This window comes from Macaca nemestrina, chromosome 1 (assembly GCF_043159975.1).
Source record: "Macaca nemestrina isolate mMacNem1 chromosome 1, mMacNem.hap1, whole genome shotgun sequence".
NCBI lineage: Eukaryota > Metazoa > Chordata > Mammalia > Primates > Cercopithecidae > Macaca > Macaca nemestrina.
The window spans coordinates 52696976-52721872 of record NC_092125.1 but is presented as its reverse complement, the minus strand read 5'-3'; the positions used below and the strand labels follow the sequence as shown (position 1 = coordinate 52721872).

Genomic DNA, 24897 nt, shown 5'->3' with positions numbered 1-24897 from the left:
CTACTTCGTATTTCTTAAACATTAAACCATGGAGATATGTGAACCCCAGAGTGCCTGAATTTCAGAATCTTACAATGCCTATGAAGTCTCCTTATCAGGGGATAAATGAAGGGTCAGCAAGTTCATGCTGCACATTTTCAAGGGAAAGAAATCCAAATATTGTATACTATTAACAATCTGTCACTCTTTAACGTTTAACTTTTGGTGTGAAACCACATGTAATTTGATTTAGTTGCAGCAGAATGTAAGATTGTATTTTCTTATTCTTTTATTATAAAAAAATCTGAAAGCTGAGGCAGGAAGACAGGGGTGAGGTTGAAGCAGGACAGGCTATGGTTACCAGATTCAAAGTCCTGCACACCCTTTGTATCACATCTCTGTTAGCTGCACCCTCTCCCATTTCACTTCTCTTGCCAGCACTAAGGAGATGTTATAGTCCATGATCAGTGATTATAGGACTGTCTAAAAATGTTTTAGTTCACATCACTAGTCCTCAAATTGGCTTAATTATGACAATATCAAAATGAAATACAAAAAATATGGAACATTATAATGTCGGAGGGGCTCAACAACCGAGGACCTGTAAATAGACACTGATGGTGCTTTGGTGTTCTATCTTACATGGAATCATTCTTGGAAGGCTTTGTAGCAGTTAAATTCAAGGCTAGTACTCCCCCATTGTGAGAGGAGACTCAGGCTGTGTGATTCATTGGTTTGTTTGGGTTGTTCCAGACCTTCTCTAAGTCAGAGAAATGGATGTGATGACCTCCAGAAATGCCTTTAGGTGTTAGTCCTCGGAAAAAAAATGTATTGCAAGCGGCCAAATCCACAGCAACAAAATTAGCATTATAAATACACACATTTTCTATACACGTTGTTTTCATGTTGTTTTATATGAGGAAAGTTAGATTATTAGCTAATTTAATTTTCTCTTGGCATAAAACATTTTATTTAGCTGGCATGCATGCTTTAGATTCATACACACTACAGTGAGAAATTACCAATTATATTCTTTCTATATTAAAAAAGTAATATACTCCTTTTTATGCAACTTCACTGTAGCCTCTCTTTTTCCCTGGAGAACAATAAACAGCTTCACTCTTACCTGATGCTGATCATACTGTTTACACACAGCAGAAGCTGACGTAGCTGTAAACTGGCACGTAAGAATTAAAATGCATTACCACATGTTAGAAATGTTGCTGGGAATGTGCCGCTAAAAAAAAACAAAAAACAAAAAACAAAAACTAATGTTTAACATACCATATGCTACACTTGAGTAAAACAAATGTGTGCTTAAAGAAGAAAAAACACCTATTTTTCTATTTATTTTCCTCATTAAAGCTATTATACAGTTATGCTAAATGTAATTGTTCTGCTCACTGAGAGGAAGAGAACGAATCTAGAAGTCACAAAACAAAGGCACCCATCATGCCTTTCTATCTTGTGCAGTCTAAATTATTATTCCTGAGTTTTTTCCTTATCAATTTCACCAATATTTATGATTACAGTCTCTTGAAAACATAAAAAAGAATTTAGAGAATAATTTTTGCTTTTTAACTTGGGAACAGTGCAAAATTGAACAATGTAAAAGACAACAATCTCACTCACTCTCTCTTTCTCTCTCTCTCACTCTCTAACTCTCTGTCACTCAGTAAGCTCAAACGTTTAAAGGGATTTTTTACGTCCACTCTCCAAAATATATTACAACTTCTTATAATTTCTATGTGTTTTCCAAAACAAGAAACATATGGTAAAAGGAAATAATGACAACAACAATAGAAAATAAAAATCTAGCCAGGGGTCGTTGCTCGTGCCTGTAATCCCAGAAATTTGGATTACTGAAGTGGGAGGATAACTTGAAGCCAGGGTTTGAGACTAGCCCGGTCAACATAGTGTGATGTCATCTCTATAAATAAAAAATAATAAAAATAATAGAATAATAAAATAAAATAAGCCACGCTTGAAGTGCATATCTGTACTACCAGCTACTTGGGCGGCTGAGATGGGAGGATCCCTTGTGCCAGGAATTTGAGGCTTCAGTGAGCTATGATCATGCCACTGAACTCCAGCCTAGGGGACAGAGTGAGACCCCATCTCTAAAAAAAATAAAAATGAAAACAAAATAATTCAAAATCAAAATCTCATTTGCGGCATGAAGCCTGACTTAGACCTTGATGTCTTCAGAAAGTGGATGAATGATTCCTAGTGCAAAAATGGTGAAAGATGGTTAGAGATCAACTGGAGAAGACCTTTTGAAGATATCTGCTTGCCAGTCCACTTTTTTGGCTTATGCTTTAAGAAGGGATGTTAGCAAAAGCCCAAACTACTCACTGAGTTCCTGTGAAGACCAGTTCAGAGAGCAGTGTATCTTCTTCCAAGAGTTCTTCCAAATTCCAAGACTCCAGCATAATTATTTAGAAAAACTACCTACTCTGAATCCTGCCTATTCTTAAGATGTTAAGACGGAACCCTGTCCAGAAGAGTTCCTTTCTCTCTGGGATTTTGGTTCCTCTAGTGCTGTTTGCTTTTACAGTTTTTTGATGTCTTCAAATCATTTTTTTTTTCCTTTTTGTAAATCATCTGTTTTTTCCCCAATTTTTATTTGTAGGAATGTTAGCCTGGCTAGAGATATTTCACCATACTTGCCACAAAATCCAGAAAGAGAATATCAAGATGCAGGATATATAATAAAAACTATAGGATATATCAGGAATAGAAGTAAAAGTGCAACAATGTACATAATAAAATTCCCAAAGGAGGAAAAAGTAAATAGAAAGATGAAAATAATTTAAGAAATAGTGAAAGAGTATTTTAATTTCTGAAATGCATGTACTAGCTGTAGTTTATATCTTATTTCCTCCTATATTTGTGAACCTACCAAAACACTTTTTCCCCCAAATCATGTAGATCAACAAAGATAGTATATTAGATTCCTAATACTGCTGTAAAAAATATTACCACTTGACTTGGTGGCTTCATACAGTACAGATTCATTGTCTTACAGTTCTGGAAGGTAGGAGTGCAACATCAGCTTTGCTGGACTAAAGTCAAGGTGTCAGCAAGATTGTTTCCTTCTGAAGACTCTAAGTGACAATCCCATCCTTGCTTCTTCCAGCTCCTGGTGGCTGCACTTCTTGTGGCTGCATCACTCCAATTATTGCTTTTGTTGTCACATTGCCTTCTTCTTGCAAGGACCATTGTAATTATATTAGGCCCACCCAGATAAATTCATGACAATATCCACATCTCAGAATCTTTAATTTGGTCACATGTGCAAAGTGCTTTTTGTTGTACAAAGTAACATATTCTCTGTTTTTGGGGATTAGGACGTGGACATCTTTTAGAGGGTGAGAATAGCATTATTCCGCCTATCACATATAGCATAATTAAAAATATATATTTTAAATAATTGTATATATTTGAGATGTACAGCATGATGTTCTGATATACAGATACATGAAATGATTGCTACAGTCAAGAAAATTAACATATCCATGTCCTCACATAATTATCCTTTTTGTCTTTTGTGTGTTTGGTAAAAGCTTCTAAAATCTACTCTTTTAGCAATTTCCAGTATACAATAGAGTATGATTAACTGCAATCATCACGCTGTACATTTGATTTCCAGATCTATCCATACTCTTCAACTGCAGTTTTGTACACTTTGACAAACACCTCCCCACTTCCCCCACCTCTCTGCTCCTGGTAATCACAGTTCTACTCTATGTTTCAGTGTATTTGCCTTTTATAGATTCCATATGTACGCAAAGAGAACAATAGACAAAATGAGAAGTCACCTTATGGACTAGAAGAAAATATTTGTAAACCACGGAGCTGATAAGAGGCTACTATTCAAAATGTATAAAGAACTCATACAACTCAATAGCAAATAAATTAAAAAGTAACCTGATAAAACAATGAGGAAATGACCTAAATAGACATTTTTTTTCACACGTCTATACCTTTAATAAAACACTACAATGTAGGCTCATAATGTTAATTACCAATCACATCAAAGTAAACACAAGAACTTCTTCAATAGAGTGGTGGGAAATGAAAGGTGATAACTAATATTAACTCCAGAGACCAAATTTATCAGCAAATACACAAAATGGGTGGACCCCATCGTTAGTTAAAACCTCAGTGAACAAGTCTGAACATGATCAGGGAAATTTGGGGAAATCCTTTGAGGTTCCCATTTGTTTATAAATGCAAAACTTTAATAGAAACACAGAAAGAACAAAGAGTAAGATAATGATTCAGGTTCTTCAAAATGAAAAAGAGATGAAACAAGTACATGTTCCCAAAAGGCATAAGCTTACTCTTAAAAAAAAAGTTAACAGATATAAATTTATTTGAGCAGTCAGTAGCACTAGGTTAAGTGAAATAAGAGGACCAGATGGGAGGGATGAGTGAATCAAACTGATACAAGAAAAGACTTAAGAGCAAAATAGTACATTTTTCTAAATTGAAAGATACAGAAATGGCTAACAGAGAAAAGCAACCAGTCTATTCCACTCACATGGAAATGAACCTACCCATGTTATGCCATTAAAATACTTTTTTTTTAAAGAATGGATACAAGTGGGGTTTACACTAAAGTAACACACACAGTTTTTATAAAAAATCGAAAGATAAAAATGAGGTTAATAAGGACATGATGATCAATAAAACCAGAAAAAAACTGTGAAAGTTATTATTTAATGCTTTAGGTGAAAACTTAGAGTAGATAAATTATTTCATATAAAAGAATAGTTAAAAATGTTTCAAAAATATGACTAGAAATGAGGAAGATATAAAATAAAACATAACAAATCATAAATCATGATTTTTTTGCATTTTGTTTTAAATTGAAAAAATGTATGTGTGTGTGTGTGTGTGTGTGTGTGTGTGTGTGTGTGTGTATGGGGTAAATATGATGTTTTGACGCATGTTTACATTTTGGAATAGTCATATCAGGTTAGTTACCATATCCATTACCTTAACTATTTATCATTTATTTGTGTAAAGAATATTAAAAATTCACTACTTTAGCAATTTTGAAATATAAATTATCTTTAATTACAGTCACCATGCTGTGCATCAGATCACCTGAACCCATCTCTCCTAACTGAACATTTATACAGTTTATACCAACAATTCTCCTTTTCCAATCTACTTCCTGCAGCCCCCAGCCTCTAGTCAGCATCATCTTACTCTCTAATTCTATAAATGTGACTTTCTTAGATTCCACATATGAAGAAGATCGTGCAATATTTGTGTCTCTGTGTCTGGTTTATTACACTTAGCATAATGTCATAATCATATATGTTTGCATGCGTTATCATAAATATAATGATTATTTAGTGTCATTTGAATAAAATACATTTTCATTCTATGTCTGTTTCATTCTATGCCACAATTCTAGGCTTATCTATGAAAAGAAGCTATGTGGCATGAATGTACAATTCGTGTTACCTTATTCATGGCTGTTCTACCTTTCTCGTAAGCTCTAAGAGGATCAATAAATTAGGGGTGCTTAGCAGAGAGGTGAAATAAATAATAAATTTAAAATGCATAGTTGCCTTTGGCCTCACCCAACATCCATTGCTGATTCTTGATCCTTTTCTATTACTGGAGACATTTCCTCTGGGCCTTACCATTTATCCACTTAATAATGCTGCTGAGAACAAGTCACACAGACTTTCCCAAGTCATGTTCCACGGAAATCTCTGCAATCATCATATTCCTGGTTGATGTGCCCTAGGGTTAGGGTACTTGCCATCTAGCCAAATTACTGATAAAACGGAATGATGGAACAGCATATATACAATGTGTTTTGGGAATACGGATCTGAATTGCCCAATAAAGTAACCACTACCCACCAGGAGCTATTTAAAATTTGATTAAAATTTAATAACATTAAAATTCAGTTTCTCAGTTACACTAGTCATGTTTCAAATACTCAATAGCCATTTGTGACTAGTAGTCACTCTTGGATTTTGGACAGAACATGTATGGAACGTTCCATTTACTATAGAAATGTCCATTGGACAGTGCCGTTCTAGATTCATAATAGTCACTTTGAAAATGAGGTCACATGACCAAATGTATTTAGAAAATTCTGTGCCTTTGCTATCTTATTGGAGACATATATATATAAAATATAAATTATTTATGTTATATAAATGTATGATATACTAATATATATTATACAATATATTATATAATATAGATTACTATATAATATTTTTATTTGTGTTATATATAATATTTTAAATTGTAGTTAGGCCGAGCACAGTGGCTCATGTCTGTAATCCCAGCACTTTGGGAGTCCAAGGGGGGCAGATCACTTGATGTCAGGAGTTAGAGACCAGCCTGGCCAACATGGTGAAACCCTATTTCGACTGAAAATTAAAAAATTAGTCAGGCATGGTATCATGTGCCTGTAATCCCAGCTACTCGGGAGGCTGAGCCAGAAGAATCACTTGAACCCAGGAGGTGGAGGTTGCAGTGAGTGGAGATGCCACCACTGCCCTCCAGCTTGAGTGACAGAGCAAGACTACATCTCAATAATAATACTAATAATAATAATGATAATAAACAAAGTAAAATAAAATAAATAATAAATAAATAAGTTGTAATTGGTTTGTAACCCAGTGTTTCCCCCATTAATTGAATTAGATATCCACTTTCACTTCCTGCCTGAATTTGGGTAAAAACTAGTGCTCCTTTGAATTCACTCTGAGGAAATTTTTATAGAAGATTTAAGAGATGATTCATTTCACTAACACTAGTAAAAGAAACTGACTCAAATCTCATATATGATAAGTTTCTGTAGATAGAGATTTAGCTTGTGAATGCAAATCTAGTAACTTGTTAAAAAAAAAAAATCCCAACATATGCTCTATACCACATAAGCAGACTAAAGTAAACTCTGTTTAGTTAAAAAGCTACTTTTAAAATGCAAGACTCTTTTATTTGTTTTTAATGGGGGAATTCTATAAAATTCCACATCTTTTAATTTGTATATATAAGCAAAGGCTCAATATTATAGTTACTAAAGTTAGTTGGCATGCATAAATAGTAACTCATGGCTAAAAGTTATGATTTAGTACTTTAAAAAGTGGTCCATAAGCAAAAGAGTTCAAAAAGGCACGTGACTTCTAATGTATCTGTGCATAGACAAATACATTGAATTCCCATAATTTGGGTGAATAACAATTTATAGTGAGTGCATTATCATTATTGCCTAGAGCTGGTTGGTGTTTTGCTTTTTGCTTAAATATTAATATTAGATTAACACATTTTTAAGACTTATCTTAACTCTTACATTGGTGATTATTTATTTATGAAAACTTGCTGATTATTTTGCAACTTTGATTATTAATTTGTTCTGCCTCAATTCTTCCTTATAATTACATTCCTGGGTCATATTAATTTGGCCATCATTTAAAGTATAGTTTTTTCAAACACTTACCTAAAGTTATGTGAGTAGTAAATGATAGAATCAGGATTCAGGCAGTTACACTAAAATATATTATATTTCTAGTTTTATAATATGTCTGTCACTCTGTTGGACTTTAAACATTAAAATATATCATGTTAAATTAATTTTCTTTAGTAGAAAGTCACATACAACGTTTGCAAATACAAGGGCAAGTGCAAGACCAAAGGGAGCAATGAAAACTTTCTGTCTTGACGGAGAGACAGAAGAGTCAACCCTTTCTTGATGAGGTTAGCATTTCAGGAGACACAGTAAGACAGTTTGTGTGTGCATACTGAATATGTAAAAACCAGTCCTTTTGTGGATAAACAGAGCCTGTCAGAAATCAGAAGATAGTAACTCACAGCTGAAGTTTGCCCTTTCTGGCTGACATAGGAATCACTGTGAATAGCTAACAACTTGAAAATATAAGAAGAAATAAGAAATATACAGAATATTTTAACCTTTTTAACAGAATGAAAAGTTACCTTTTCAACATTGATGGTGTGAAATTAAGCTATATGGAATATAGGGTGTGGAAGGAAAACAAGTATAAGACTATATATGAAAGACATATGCATATGAAAGAAAAATCCCGATTGACAAAATACATGATAAAAGACATTTCCTAATTTCTATCATGAGAGGTATATATTTCTTGTGAAACTCTTTCAAGCAGTGAAAAAAAAAATATTGGACTGTTCCTTTATTTATCCTATCTATGGCTTATTTTTGTTACAATTAACTGGTATGACTTTTGTCTATATAAAAGTGAGGCATGTGCATTACTAAAATTGGAAAAAATAAAAATGATTTTTTAAAAAACAGAATGCATTGTTTTTAAACCTGCCAAAACCAGAGATCCTCTACATTTTTCTGAATTTATGTTTACTCCAGTATATCTAAATAGAAATGGCTTGATTTTTGTTTTTCACCAATTCACTATTTTCATCAATCACACATTAACTCATGCCTTCATGCATGCGTTTGTGTATCCATGTTTATATGCATCTATTTTCATATTTCTTGGATTGTCAATTCTTACCAAATATTTTTGACTGTGTATAGATAGCTATTTAAAGTAATAAGTTGCATTATTTTAGTTGAATAGTAAAGTGATCCCATCAAAAATGTCTATTTATTTGATAGAAATATAATTAAATAAATAATATTAACCACCCACTTTACAATATAATTTTCCTTGAGTTTTGATCTACTCAATCCCAGGACTGCATCCTACCTCGCATTATTAAAAACATTTAACTTCTTACATTGACAACTACTTTTGGAACGACTTGATAGTATGCATATTTTCAATTACATACATCTTGTCTCCTCATTAATCTGTAAATTCGCAAATGTTTCACCAAATTTGAATGCCTGAAACAGATAATCACTGGGCAGTCGTTTTTTTCCTATAATGAATGTTTATCGAGCATCTACAATGTATAACGTACTATAAAGGATACAAAGAGTATATGGTGCATGTCTAAATTAAAGATAATTGATGTATGCATTTCAAAAATCGAGTCAGATTTCTTGGACATAGTGTAGCCATATTCATCATTATTTACAATTCTCACTTCAGACACTATAGCCATTGGCTGAATTTATAGTGAATGTGTTAGCCAGAGTATTCAGGACATTATTTTGGAGATACTCACCTTGAAGCTTAAATTGCTATTTTTGACTTTCATATGTGATAGTTATTTGTTGATATTTTGAATTGGATATTTTTGGCCTTTTTTTCATGTGGAAAACAGTACTTTGTACAATTATAACAAATGTTATGCTCTTTGCTTTCTTCTCTCAATTATAGACTTGAGTGGGGTGATTGCACTGTTCAACTTCTGAAATAGTTTCCCCTGATCTTTATTTCCTGATATGTATGTCCTTGTGCTCTTTTTCACTAAGTCCATGCAGGAAGAGTTCAATCCCTGTCCAAGACCCAACAAGGAACAGAGGCCCTTAGTTCAACATCCTGGAGAAACTGAATGTTATCAAAAACTACATGAGTAAGTTTGGAAGCTGATCCACCCATCACCGAGTCCTAAAATGACTACAGTGCCAGCCAATACTTTGATTGCACACCCGAGCCAGAGGTCTCAACTAAGTTGTCCCTGAATGCTGGACACGCAGAAATTATGAGAAAATAAATGCCTGTTGCTTTAAGAGTCTGCATTTTTAGGATAATTTGTCACAGTGCAATAGATAACCAATGCAATTGTAGTCACGAAGAATGCAAAGTAATATTTCCATGCACAAAGATACTATGATAAGCTAAACAGTAATGAATGTGTTTGCCTACTCCAGGAAACACAAATGTAAATATATGCTGGAATTTCTACTGCAGTGCTATTATTACCAGTTCTAGAAACTCTGATAAAATTGTGTTGAATACTAAAAGAAGTCTTATAGACTATCTACCCCAATGTTCAAAAGAGGATAGTGCTTTGGTAAAGTCACAGGTCAGATTTTTTCCTATTTATCTTTAAACCTCAGTTTTTCTGGCTTCTAAACAAGTTTTGACCATATATGTATGGTCAAATATATATATCATATATGTAATATAATATAAATATATATAATATGTAATACACAATTGTTATATTATTTATTTTATATTATAAATAATTATATGTTATAAACAATTACTATATTATTTATATATTATATAATATATAATATATTAAATATATATACATAGTATAATATATATTTATATAATATATAATATGTTAATATTATATATATATACTTTCTTTTGTGCAAATTCATTTACTTTCAGTGTATCGTATTGTTTGGTTCTGTGTCCCCACCCAAATGTCTTCTTAAATTGCAATCTCCAGGCATTTAGGGAGGGACCTGGAGAAGGTGATTAGACCATGTGGGCGGTTTCACCTATGCTGTTCTCATGATAGTGAGTTCTCATGAGATCTGACAGTTTAAAACTGTGGCTCTTTCTCCTTCTTTCTTTCTCTCCTGCCACCTTGTGAAGAAGGTGCTTGCTTCTCCCTCATGCTCTCTCTCTCTCTCGCCACCATGTAAGACATGCTTTGCTTCCCTTTTGCCTTCTGCCATGATTTTAAGATTTTGAGGCCTCCTAGCCATGAAGAACTAAGAGTCAATTAAACTTATTTTTTTTTAGAAATTACCCACTCTAAGGTAGGTTTTACAGCAGTGTGAAAACAAACTAATACCGTGCCCTTGGTTGAAAAATGTGATGATATGTAAAGATTTAGTGGGGACTAGCAAATGTAAAATTCGAATTCCTGATGATAGCATTTTCTATCTGGTGCTCCTGTATATATTTTTGGTGGATCTTTAATGACCATTAAGAGTTTTAAAATTATACACATCCCCAAATGTGTAAGGTACTTCTTAAATTGTGGCCCTAGATTATTCAAGACTGAAATCATTAGACATTGTGAAGAATAATATCCTAAAAACTCATTTGTCTGTCTCATTTATTACCACATCTAACAGTCTTGAGTTTCTGAAAGGTTTTGCTTATAAACATTTTACCTTCTTTTCAATGATTAATTGAAGAACAGGTTTACTATGAACTATCATTTTATTTCCAGCAGCAAGCTCTGACCCAGTAGCTTTGTATCAGTCCCATAATGCTGGCTACGGTTAAGGAGTGTCATTTCAAATCTCTTGAACATTTCTTTAATCTCATACATTAAATCTTTCTTAAATCACACATGTTAAATATAAAAATATAAGCAATCCAAGTATGCAGATCAAGAATGATGTACCGTTCATTTCAGAGAGGTGCAGAATTCAGTTTTTTGACAATGTTTGACTTCTAGTGCACTATAGGTGTTCAGTCAAGCAGTCATTTCCAAATTAGCTTTCAAAAATAAGCCATAAAATTTAAAATTCAGTTATTTTTATTTATTTTAATATTCCTGTTTGCAATTCATATAGCAAATTCAGGGGTGCTTTGCTCTTTATTACTTTAAAAATAAACCTGTTCAATCTTTACAAATACTTTTTCTTCAATGTGAAGAATGTAAGATCAAGATAAAAATAATGAATCAAACAATTTCATTTAATATGAAACACCTGATGTCAAGGCAAAACATAGCTTAATATCTTTTGTAAAAAACTGTTTATAAACAACTTTCTACAGTGTGATATTTATTATCAGTTTTTGTAAGGTGATTGAAATATAAGCATTTACCTAATTCAAGCTGGTGTTTTTCACAAAAGAAATGTAAGGCAATATAAAGAAAATAATGTAGAAGTGTTCAATTTAAGGGGGATCTTGAGAAAGTGATCAAAGTGTTATATTATGTGGACTTTTTAGGTTATGGGGGAGGGGTAAAAACAAAATAATTGAAAATAAATAGGGATAGAATGGGAAAGCAATTAATTTATTGAAGGTAAAACAATATGGGACTTAGAGCTGGAAGCTCTGTTGTCAGAAATCTCAATGTTTAATCAATTCAGAGGTAGAACTGTTCAGGAGTATGACAAGGTGCAGGTTATGGCTACAGAACAAGACTAAGGGAATGGAAGTAAAAATCATTGGCTTAGAGGAATCGGGAATGGCATGTGGTCTCTCTGGTGAGAAGTTCACATATATGCAGACATTACATAATTTCCAACTTTAACAAAGATGGAAAACCTGAATTGGTACCAAAAGAATGTAGAGCTGCATAAACCTGGAATGCATGAGCTCCAAATGATCTGTTTTTCTAAAAATGAAAATGTCATGTTTGAGAAGGATGAATTTTGAACAAGAAAAATGGTGTTCAACTACCATCTGAAATACTTCTCATAGGAAATAGCACAGAGAAACAATTCTTACTTCAAAAACTGCAAAGAAAGTTGTTATTTAGTGGAGAGAGTTACATCCAAGGTAACTTAAGAGGCAAGGAGAAAGTATTCTAGAATGAAGTGAAAGGTAAGGGACAATGAGTTTACATTAAGCAGTTTTCCCTGGAGGAGGACATGGGGATGGGATAAGCAGGAGGACAGAAGCCATTCTGCTTAATCATGGATCTAAACGTAGCCATAATGAGTGGATGCATATGCAAAGACAGATGCCCAGTGGAATTTGTCTCTGAATGAGTGTAAGGTATGATTGCATGGAATAATGTGTTGGAAATAACTGGATACAAACTCTAAGTGGATCTCAGATGGAAAAACACTTCTGAGTTTAAACAGTTAAAAGCAATAGCTGGTTTCAGAATTTAGATAACATTCTCTGTTGGCAATACAGTCATTAAATTATAGTCATAATATTAATGTCATCAAGCAGTTCATGAATGATGTTTAGGGTGCTACTATTTAGAGCATACAAAGTCTCAGTAGACTATCTCATCTCCTTTAATAAAATAAAAACAAGCCAAGTAAACAGCAAAGCCATAATATTTTTTAAACCCATTAGAGAGCTGAGGACAGAGAGATATCTAAAAAAGCTGAATTCCAGAGAGTGACTAGACATTTCTGGGAATAGAATTGCTTTCAATCCTGGCAAAGCAGCTATACGAAAACAGAATCTGCTATTGTAAGAGGTATGGAGAAAGCCACATTTTTAACAACTCTTTAATTATCCCTGGGCTGGGTTGATGGCTAGAATTTCAAGGGGTTCAAGTCATAGCTCCATACTACACTTACCCATTCTTTACTTCCCATGGACCTTCCACCATGTACAGAAGGTGGTGCAGAGCACAAGACCTGAGACAGATGGCCCTAGGTGCCAGGGGTCTTTCTGATTGCAAGGCATCAATCAGCAAGGGATGACCGAAGGCAGCAGCAGAGAAAAAATGAGTCAGTGGAGCTTATGAGGTATCCCTAAATGCAAGATAACAGTTTTTCAAGGACATAGGGAAAAGGAGGAGAGCTGAGAAAATATCTCCCAGGCACCATGGACAACATTCAAAACCTACTTTCTAAAGAGTAAAGGGGGAGCCATGTTTTTTTTTCTTTAAGCTGAAAGCTAATTAATTAAATGTTATTTTGCTTGTAGATATAGGGAATGATTTTATTACATGAATGCCCTTGATTTATGTATTTATTGCATTGAGATAGAATTATCTGTTTCATCTTTTGTGGATAGTAGACTGATAATCATGACTTCCATGGTAACCTAATACATAATAATTGTGTTGTGAAATTTTCATATGTACTGTATAAAGTAATGCATTGCTGAGTCTCTACATAAAATTAGACATATAGTCTAAGCTTCCAAGTTGCATAATTAAGGTCTATATTGTTGTTTTTATCTGGCTCATCGATCTATCAGTTTTTGAAACTGATATGTAAAAATTTTCCAGTGCAGTTGTTGCTGAATTGTTTTGTTGTGCGTTCTATACTCTGGAATAAAAGCTAAACAAGCAAAGATAATTTCCCTTTCATTGACTGATGTCTTCAAAGTGCCCAAGGAGGGCCTAACACAAACTAAGACTTTAATAACTGTTTGTAATTAAATGAATATGATTTTATATTATATATTTTAATTCATGAATTCCAAAGTGCCTACATTTACATGATTTTTATATATTTTGATGAATTGTTATTTTAATCAATACATAATACAACTCAAGATAAATCCACCACATCTTAGAAATGTATTATTCATTTTGAATTTGTATTAATAATACTGTTATGAACATTCTATGTCTTTTGATATAAATAGATACACAATTGGGCATATAATTAACTACTGCGTAATAGTCTAGCTTTAGTAAATACTTTCAAATAGCTTTCAAAGTGATTGTGTCAATACACACTCCTACTAGCTATTGATGACAAAGTTGTTTTGTTTTACATTATTGTTATCATTAGTCTCAATCTTTGTTTTTAATATTTGCTATATTATTATCTGTATATTAGAATTTTAGAGCAGTTTTAATTCAGGTTTCTGTGACAATTTATGATGTGAAACATACCTGAATCTGAGATAAATATTAGCTTTTCCTGGAGAGGATCATAGCTCTTGTATCCTTGAATAAGTGTATTAGATGAATGCAGTCAAAACTTAAGTTGGGTTCCGGTTTTATTATTATGGTGAGCCACCAGCTTCAAAATTCTCTAGCCTTAACTGATGCTGAGGGTACATGCTGGCATGTTGGAGAGTTTTACTTGCTCCTCATCCACCATCAGCTACATGGGGGTCTCTCTCATCAGCAACCTAAACAGGGTCTCTCTTTAGGATTTTACCGCTCATATTCCAACTGTAGATGGCATGCTACTTACTGAGTGATGGGGAATATCTAAGATAATCTTTAGTATGATACATGCCTTTGGCACGGTGTCTCTATCATGGTTTTTTGTCAGATATACTACCTTCCTCAGTACTCAGAAACCTTTCTGCAATAAGTATTTACTTGTTTGTTGGGGGCAAAATGGTTTTATACAGTATCTTTAATGACTGGAAACTTCTATTCTGAAGAGGAGAGAGTTTGGGTAGAGCTTTGAGTCTTTTCTTCAGGGATAATCCCTGCTCTTCTTCAAGCGTACACCCCAAATGAGGATTTTCTTATTTCTGCATCTTGCCTCCACTCTCTTTTATTTGTGCAAGGTAGAGATCTGGGAAAAACCTTCAAGTGTTTGTGAGCTCTTGTTGGGTCTGAAGCTTTCAGGGCCTTTTTACTATACCACACTCAGCCTTTAACACTGTTAAAAAATTTAGCAGATTCTTCTTATCCTTTGGTAGGTGTAAAGAGAAGCATATCCCAAATCTTTTTGAAAATGCCTATGTTCCTCACTCTTCAAACGAAGTGTTTTTCCTGCAATGTTAGCTCTCTGGCGGGTTTCAGTTGTAACTTTATAGATTAACTTGCTTTTTCTTATGATTGGCGTGATAGTGACTCTGTCTAGCTATCTATATTGTACATTACATAATGGTATTCCAACTGTTCTACTTTATAATTGGAAGCAGACATTTTTTATGTAATTTGAAATTAAAAATTCCCACATGCTTCTGATTTGGATTTATTCATAAATCAGTGAGAACCATCACTCAAGAATCCTGATGGTTCAAAATAAGTCCCAATGTTGGCTTGTTTGTTTTTTGAGAATAAACATTTATTAAGCATTTTCACAGACCAGATCTAAGCTAGGAGCATTACACAGAGTGTGTCTTTAATATTATTCACACAAATATTGTTATGTGCATCTTAAAAATTTGTCAAATTAAAAGTTATAATAATTCCTAAAGTTAACCTAAGCATCCCCTTTTTATTTTTTCTAGGATTCAACTTCTATTTTAGATATAGGGAATATATATATATATATAATATAATATATATATATTAGGGAACATATATATATTATAGAGAGAGATACAGGGAATATATATATATATATATATATATATGTTACAGGGTTTCTGTGTTTTCTCAAACTTTTGTTTCTTCTACTAGTTGATTAAATATCATACTGTACATACTGGTTTCTAGTTCTTAATAATGTGAAAGAATAGGGTTAACCAATGATTATCATGCTCTCAGACAGTTCTTGGATGTAAAAAAAAAATAAGTTAGGCAGTTATGGTAAACTGTATATTACATAATAGGGGAAGAGGAGAGAATAGAGAAAGATCAGATGCTTTAAAACTACAGAAATTTTAGTGATTTTGGTTTCTTTATAATATTAGAGCATATGGACTCCATGGAGTAACACAAAGCCAAAAGAATAGAGGTATATTTCCCATCAAATGGAGTAAAAATAATATCGGTAATGTAAAAAAAATTGCCAAGATCCTAAAAACTCAGAAAGACAAAATCGATGTGAAAAGCGGTAGTGACTTCTGTGCACCCCATTATCTTCTCATAGTTCATTAAGTTCCAGCTGCTTACAGGCATTCTCTTTAAAAGAGTTACTTTTTCTCAGTAGGCTTCACTGTAAATGTCAGTCCAGTCTATGGGTTAAATGCTCGCCTCTAAACCACTCTTCCCAATTTCGTTCATTGTGGTCCTATAGAGTGGGCTATGAGTTGAAAACCACATCTGTTTCTGTCTTTTCAGCAGAAGCATCATGCAGATTATTCCCCTAAAAATGGGCTAAGGGAAGACTTTATATGAGGATTGTTAATAACACTGTAAAGCATTATAAGGCATTAATAATGTAGTAGTTTGTTCATCTTAGACATGCTTATGAGTATGAACCTCTTCTCAGATTTGAGAAGAAAAAATGTGAGAATGAAAGAGAGTAAAAACTTTTGCTTTTAATTATATCCTCCTTAGCAGAAATATTAAAAGTAAGTATCCTCTCATTGTGACATTAATTGTGTCTTCATTTTTGCCAACGTTTCCTCATAAGCTTAATATTATATATTTGGCTTGACAAAACATTTTGTACCATCACTGTGGCAAAGTTTAAGTATAGCAGAAATAAACCTGCTGATGAGATTTCAGAACATATAACAGTCTCTTTTAGACGTATGTTCTTTTTTTTTTTTGTGTGTGAGACAGAGTCTCGCTCTGTCGCCCAGGCTGGAGTGCAGTGGCGTTTGCTCCGCCTCCCGGGTTTACGCCATTCTCCTGCCTCAGCTTCCTGAGTAGCTGGGACTACAGGCGCCGCCACGCCCGGCTAATTTTTTGTATTTTTAGTAGAGACGGGGTTTCACCGTGTTAGCCAGGATGGTCTCGATCTCCTGACCTCGTGATCCGCCCACCTCGGCATTCCAAAGTGCTGGGATTACAGGCGTGAGCCACCGCGCCCGGCCAAGACCTATGTTCTTCATATTATAATGATACAATTCTTATGATTCCTTCTTTTCATTATCCAGACAAGAAGAGACAAAGAAAAACCTTCCTAAGAGTTCACAGGAGGCCGAGTGCGGTGGCTTATGCCTGTAATCCCAACACTTTGGGAGGCTGAGGCGGGTGGATCACGAGGTCAGAAGATCGAGACCATCCTGGCTAACTTGGTGAAACCCTGTCTCTACTAAAAACATAAAAAAATTAGCTGGGTGTGGTGGCGGGCACCTGTAGTCCCAGCTACTCAGGAGGCTGAGGCAGGAGAATGGCGTGAACCTGAAAGACAGAGCTTGCAGTGAGCTGAGATCATGCCACTGCGCTCCATCCTGGAGGACAGAGTGGGACTCCCTCTCAAAAAAAAAAAAAAAAAAAAAATAGAGTTCACAGGAAGATATGTTTATCTGCCATCTCTTAGCCTTCCTTTCTGTCATGTATATGTTTGTGATGGGGATGGTTTTGTTTTTGTTTTATGCTTTTAAAAACATTATCTCTGCCCATTTCTTCCCAGTGGTCTGTGGATTTAGGTCATCAATTTTTATTGTTCTACATATTCTTTTGTTATTATACCACCATTTATTCATTTATTTGAGTGCTGATAAATATTTGCATTTTGTCCAATTCCTGGCCATTATAAATGGTGATGTTATGAATATTAACTGGTTTATATGTGTACTCCTTTTTCTAGAGTGGTCCTTTTTTTTCCTATACCTGAGGGTAGAATTGCTATGTTACAGTATGTTCATATGGTCAACCTTAGCAGAAACTGCCAACTTGTCTTCCAAAATTTTTGTCCAGTTTGCACAATGTTTGGCAGCGTGTAAGAATTCTCATAGGTTCATGCCCTGGATAACATTGATATTGGTAAACTTTAATGTTAGCAAACCAATCTATGATGCAGTATCATCACATTGTGGCTTTGATTTGCTTTGGACTGGTTAGTAAAGAGATTGAAAAAGGCCCTTTCATGTGACAATTGGCCATTTGAAATTCATCATTTATAAACTTTGTTTTTTCAATTGTCTTTTTTTAAATTTTACCTCATTGATTTTTATAGTTCTTTTTATATTGTATATACTCATCATTCTTTAGCTTAACCCTTCACAACTTTTATGAGTTTTTAGTTTTTGTTACTTTTTTGTTTTGTTTTTTAGACGGAGTCTCACTCTATTGCCCAGCTGGAGTGCAGTGGCACGATCTCGGCTCACTGCAACCTCTGCCCCTTGGGTTCAAGCGATTCTCCTTCCTCAGCCTCCTGAGTAGCTGGAATTATAGGTGCACACGACTATGCCCAGCTAATTTTTTGTATTTTTGGTAGAGACGGGGTTTCACCATGTTGGCCAGGCTGGTCTTGAACATCTGATCTCGTGATTTGCCCACCTCGGCCTCCCAAAGTGCTGGGATTACAGGCATGAGCTACTGGACCTGGCCAAGTTTTTAGTTTTAATAGATATACAACGTATCGATATTTTCCTTACATCATGCTTTCTGTTTTGCCTTAAAAGTCATTCCTTTCCTTAAGTTCATGAAGATAATCTCCTACCTATATTATCTCTTAAAAGCTTTTATATATTTGACCTTCACATTTAAGTCTTAAGTCCACTTGACATGATTTTTCTAATATTATGATATAGAGATCCGGTTTTATTTTTTAATATGAATAGACCAATATTCTAGCACTAATTATCGAACAGTTTATCCTCATTTCATTGTCTGGAAGGCCACATCTGTACATATCAAGCTTCTATACATGCATGGGTCTATTCCTGGGCTTGCTATTCTGCTCAATTTGTCATGTTATCAATTCCTGCAATAATCCTACAGTTCCTTTGTGTAAGTCCTGATATATGACAATATATGTTCCTCCCATTTTCTTCTTCATTAGCATTTTGATTATGGTTAGGCTATTGCATTCCCATACAAATAGCAGAATCTGTTAGAAAAGAAAAACCATTTATTGTTTTAATTTTGAAATAAAATGCTTATGTGTGTACAATGGATATCTAATCTCTTATTCTGAAAATTTATTTAATTATGTTCAATGTTTTTATGTATGTAATCATATAACCTGTGATTACTAAGTGTTTGATTCTTCTTATCGAATTCTAAATTTTATTTTATTTTATTTTTTCAGTGAGATTTTACATTTATCTATTGTAAGCTGTATTTCTTAGCTGATAGAAGACCTGATGCTTACTGGATCTATTTAGATTTGAGAGGTAAGAGAATATTTAGCTGAATATTTGGCTCTAACTCGTGAACTAAGTAACACAGAATTAGAGAAAGTTTAGTTGCCATTGTGGCTGCTGTTCACCCTGTTGTTCCAGTGGATCCAAACAGGCTTAATGTTTCTATGTTGGATCAGGACCCTGGTTGGAGCCTATGGAAATCTTCAATCAGAGAAACATCTAGCTGATCTCTAGTTTGTGGAACAGGCTGTACTAAGAACCATTATTCTTTTTTTTTTTTTTTCTTTTGAGATGGACTTTCACTCACGTCGCCCAGGCTGGAGTACAATGGCATGATCTCCGCTCACCGCAACTCCTGCCTCCCGGGTTGAAGTGATTCTCCTGCCTCAGCCTCCCGAGTTGCTGGGATTACAGACATGTGCCACCACACCTGGCTAATTTTTTATTTTTAGTAGAGACAGTGTTTCTCATGTTGTTCAGTCTGGTCTTGAACTCCCAACCTTGGCCTCCCGAAGTGCTGGATTACAGGCATGAGCCACCACGCCTGGCCTAGAGCCCTTATTCTTAAAAGAAATAGTCTTAGCTTCCCAGAGTTTTGAAGCAGGACACCTTTAGCAAATGAAAATGGTATAAATGAGATAGGATTCACTATATGTCCTAAAGCTACTAATGTTTCTTACATGTCTACAGGCTCATGGAGAGATTATATTAAGTGGATAACTCCGGAAATCAAATCCAAAACCTATTTATAGTTTGTTTTTGCTCATTGATTGGCTTCAACTAGAAGTGGAAGGCTAAACCATTTTATTCACACAATCAAAAATGGAACTAAAGAAGTACCTGAGTTACAAATCTGTAATGATTTATGAACAATGGATGACCACATGGCAACAAGATAAGGACAATTTAAAAATGGTTAGTAGGTTCCTCAAAAAGGGTTCTGGGGAAGAACGATGTACATAAACCAATTTCAGAATAAGCATTGAATGAGACCATATTTGTTTTTTATGTGAGTGGTCACTGGTTTGGCTGTGTACCCACCCAAATTTCAACTTGAACGATAGTTCCTATAATCCTCACATGTCTTGGGAGGGACTCAGTGGGAGGTAATTGAATCATGGAGATGGTTATATCCTTGCTGTTCTTGTAATACTGAGTGAGTTCTCACAGATCTGATGGTTTTATAAGGGTCTCATTTTGAGAGATGTTTCATCAATATCTAGTTTATTGAGAGTTTTTAACATGAAGGGATGTTGAATTTTATTGAAGATCTTTTCTGCCTCTATTGAGGTAATCATATGGTTTTTGTCTTTGGTTCTGCTTATGTGATGAATTATGTTTATAGATTTGTGTATATTGAACCAGCCTTGCATCCCAGTGATGAAGCCAACTTGATCGTTGTGGATAAACTTTTTGATGTACTGCTGGATTCAATTTGCCAGTATTCTATTGAGGATTTTTACATCAATATTCATCAAGGATATTGGACTGAAGTTTTTTTTTCTGTTGTATCTCTGTAAGGTTCTGGTATCAGGATGATGCTGGCCTCAAAGAATCTTAGGGAAAAGATCATCATTTCAATTGTTGGGAATAGTTTCAAAAGAAATTATACCAACTTCTCTTTGTGCCTGTGGTAGAATTCGGCTGTAATTCTTTCTGATACTGTGCCTTTTTTTGGTTGGTAGGCTATTTATTACTGCCTGAAGTTCAAAACACATTATTGGTCTATTCAGAGATTCAACTTCTTCCTGGTTCAGTTTTGGGAGGGCACATGTGTCCAGCAATTTATCCATTTGTTTTATGTTTTCTAGTTTATTTGCACAGAGGTGTTTATAGCATTCTCTGATGGTTGTTTGTATTTCTGTGGGGTCAGTGGTGACATCCCCTTTATCATTTTTCATTGTGTGTATTTAATTAATCTCTTTTTTCTTCTGTATTAGTCTAGTTAACAGTGTATGTATTATATTGGTTATTTTTTAAAAAAACAAAACAGCTCCTGGATTTGTTGATTTTTTGAAGGGTTTTTCGTGTCTCCGTCAGTTCCACTCTGATCTTGGTTATTTCTTGTCTTCTGCTAGTTTTGGGATTTGTGTGCTCTTGGTTCCCTAGTTCTTAGTTGTGATGTCAGGGTGTTGATTTAAGATCTTCCTAGCTTTTTGACGTGGGCATTTAGTGGTATAAATTTCCCCTTAATAATGCTTTAACTGCATCCCAGAGATTCTGGTATGTTGTTTCTTTGTTCTCCTTGGTTTCAAGAAACATCTTGATTTCTCCCTTAATTTCATTATTTGCACAGAAGTCATTGAGGAGTAGGTTGTTCAATTTCCATGTAGTTGTGTGGTTTTGAGTGAGTTTCTTAATATTGAGTTTGATTGTATTGTGGTCTGAGAGACTGTTATGATTTCAGTTATTTTGCATTTGCTGAGGAATGTTTTACTTCCAATTATGTGATCAATTTTAGATTAAGTGCCATGTGGTGCCAAGAAGAATGTATGTTCTGTTGTTTTTGGGTGGAGAGTTCTGCAGGTATCTATCAGGTCCACTTGACCCAGAGCTGAGTTCCAGTCCTGAATATCCTTGTTAATTTTCTGTCTCAATTATCTCTCTAATATTGACAGTGGGGTGTTAAGTCTTCCACTATTATTGTGTGGAAGTCTTTCCTCTGTTTATTTTACTATTGATACTTATGGTTGCATTGTGAAGTTCTTATGTTGTGTTTTTGAGCTCCCTTTGGTCATTCGTGTTCCTCTCTAAACTGTTTATTCTGATTAACAGCTCCTGTAATATTTTATCATCGTTCTTAGCTTCTTTGCATTGGGATAGAACATGCTGTTTTAGCTCAGCAAAGTTTGTTATAACCCACCTTCTGAAGCCTACTTCTGTCAATGCATCCATCTCAGCCTTTGCCCAGTTCTGTGCCCTTGCTGGAGAGATGTTGCAATCATTTGGAGAAGAAGAGGCACTCTGGCTTTTTGAATTTTCTGCCTTTTGCTGTTGTTGTTGATTATTTCTCATCTTCGTGAGTTTATCTAGTATCGGTCTTTGGATTTGTGTGTGGGGGGGGGACTTTTTGTTGATGGTGTTGTGGTTGCTGCCTTCTGTTTGTTTGTCTTTCAGTAGTCAAGCCCCTCTTCTGTAGGGCTGATCCAGACCCTATTCACTTGGGTCTCTCCCGCTTTTGGAGGTGTTACCAGTAGAGATTGCAGAACAGCAAAAATGGCTACCTCCGCCTTTTTCTGGGAGTTCCATTCCAGAGGGACACTAAACTGATGCCAGTGAGAACACTCTTTTATACGGTGTCTAATGACCCCTGTTGGGGATGTCTCACTTAGTTAGGAGGCACAAGATCAGGGACCTGTTTAATGAAGCACTCCGATTGCCTCTTGGCAGAGGGGATGCACTGCACTAGGGGAAATCCCATTCAATCAGACTGCCTAGATTCCTAAGAGCCAGCAGGGGGAAAGATTAAGTCCAAAGATTAAGTCCACTGATCCATGGAGACTGTGGCCACCCCTTCTCCCAGGGGTTCGGTCCCAGGGAGATCAGAGTTCTGCCCATAAACCCCTGGTTGGAGCTGCTAAAATTCCTACAGGAAGGTCCCGCCTGGTGAGGAGGAATAGGTCAGTGCCTGATCTAAAGAGTCAGCCTGGGCTGGGTGCGATGACTCATGCTTGTAATCCCAACACTTTTGGAGACTGAGGTGGGTGGATCACTTGAGGACAGGAGTTCAAGACCAGCCTGGCCAATATGGTGAAACCCTGTCTCTACTAAAAATACAAAAAAATTAGCCAGAAGTGGTGGCGGGCGACTGTAATGCCAGCTACTTGGGAGGGTGAGGCAGGAGAATCAGTCGAACCCAGGAGGAAGAGGTTGCAGTCAGCCGAGTCACACAGTTGCAATCCAGCCTAGGCAACAAGAGCAAAACTCTGTCTAATAATAATAATCATCATCATCAGCAGCAGCAGCAGCAGCAGCCTGGCCATCATCTGCCACAGCCACTGTGCTGTGCTGTGAGTAATTCCTCCTAAGTCCAAACCACCCAGTCTCCCCAGCACCAGCAGGGGAAAAACAGCAGACTGGACCTGCACTGACGGATGCTGCCTCTACCCCCAAGAAGGAACTCAGTCATCTTAGGCAACAGGCAGCAGCAGTGAGGATGGCCGTCCCTCTCCCCAGGTACTCGGTAGTCTTAGAGGTACTCGGTAGTCTTAGACAATCTCCAGCCAAGTGGTTGCTGAGAATCTGCACAGCACTGTACTTTGGACTCAAGGCCCTGGTGGCATGGGCTCATGAGGGGGGATCTCCTGATCCGCAGGTTGCACAGATCCACGGAAAAAGCATGGTTTCCTGGGTGGGGTAACACAACCACCCATTGCTTCCCCTGGATGAGGGTGGGATCTAAGCACTATTAATTGTGAATTTATTGAATGCTCATTCACTTTTATGATATCACACACAATATTATTTTTGAATTAATAATTTATAATAACAACATTAATTATGGAGTGGCTTATGTCTAAGGATGTGTTTTACCATAGTTTTCTCAGCCAGAATAAATTGTTTTCATGTAAAGTTAGAGTGACCTTGCGAAGTCTTAGCAACACCTCTCTACAAACAGTGAGCATATTGTACTGTAGTATGTGATACATGCAAGTATCTGTTTGTATGGACTGTGCTAATCAATTATTCTGGGTTAGAACATGTTTTCTCTAGGCAATATTTGCTTCTATTTTTCCCATGGCCACACATATTTTTCTGGTGTTGAAGATTTTAAGTAGAATTTCCTAATGATCCACCAACACATTTTTGTTTTCCATTACTACAAGTTTGTGCTCTTCTTGTGCAGAGGTGAAATTCATCCAGAGAACTTAAACCTGGTTCTATGCAATCATCATTCCATTTTGGATCGCTATGTCATTGAACGAAAAAGGAAAGAAAATGTTGATTGTACTTTGTGGGATGCTTAAGTCTCATTATCAAGAAGTCAGGTATTAGAGTTCTCCAGAGAAGCAGAACTAATTCTATGACCCTCCATATCTGTGGATTCTGCCTGAATGGATTCAACTAAAACTGTATATTTTTAAAATAGTGTCTGTATTGCACATGCAGTTTTTGTCATTATTCCCTAAACAATATGGTATAACAACCATTCACATAAAATTTACATTGTACTAGATAACATAAGTAATTTATAAATGATTTAAAGTACACATCAGGATGTGCATATGTTGTCCTCAAATAATACACCATTTTATATCAAAGACTTGAGCATCTGTGGATTTTGGTGGCTGTGGGAGGTCCTGAAATTCATTCCCATTAATATCAAGGAACAACTGTATTCATCTGAGAAGGCTTATTATAGACTCACACCTCCTATGGATGCAAAAGCCAAGAAGTCCCACAAGCTGCCATCTGCAACCTAGAGAACCAAGAAAGCTGGAGGTGTACTTCAGAGTCCAAAGAGAATCAGAGAAGCAATGATCTAAGTCTGGTCTGAGTCCATATGCCTGAGAACCAGGAGAGA

The 24897-nt window shown here is 35.5% G+C and overlaps 2 long non-coding RNA genes across 2 annotated transcripts in view; one reads left to right on the top strand and one right to left on the bottom strand.

The window, feature by feature from the left end:
- LOC105484644 (uncharacterized) overlaps positions 1-1208 on the bottom strand; it is a 199112-nt gene extending 197904 nt beyond the window's left edge. The window contains exon 1 of the long non-coding RNA XR_989114.3: positions 1106-1208. This is a non-coding gene — a long non-coding RNA (uncharacterized lncRNA). The remainder of the gene's footprint in view (positions 1-1105) is intronic.
- Positions 1-20358, top strand: part of LOC139356584 (uncharacterized) — a 28556-nt gene extending 8198 nt beyond the window's left edge. Inside the window, exons 4-5 of the long non-coding RNA XR_011608614.1 lie at positions 19319-19403; positions 20064-20358. This is a non-coding gene — a long non-coding RNA (uncharacterized lncRNA). The remainder of the gene's footprint in view (positions 1-19318; positions 19404-20063) is intronic.
- The last annotated feature ends 4539 nt before the right edge of the window (positions 20359-24897 follow it).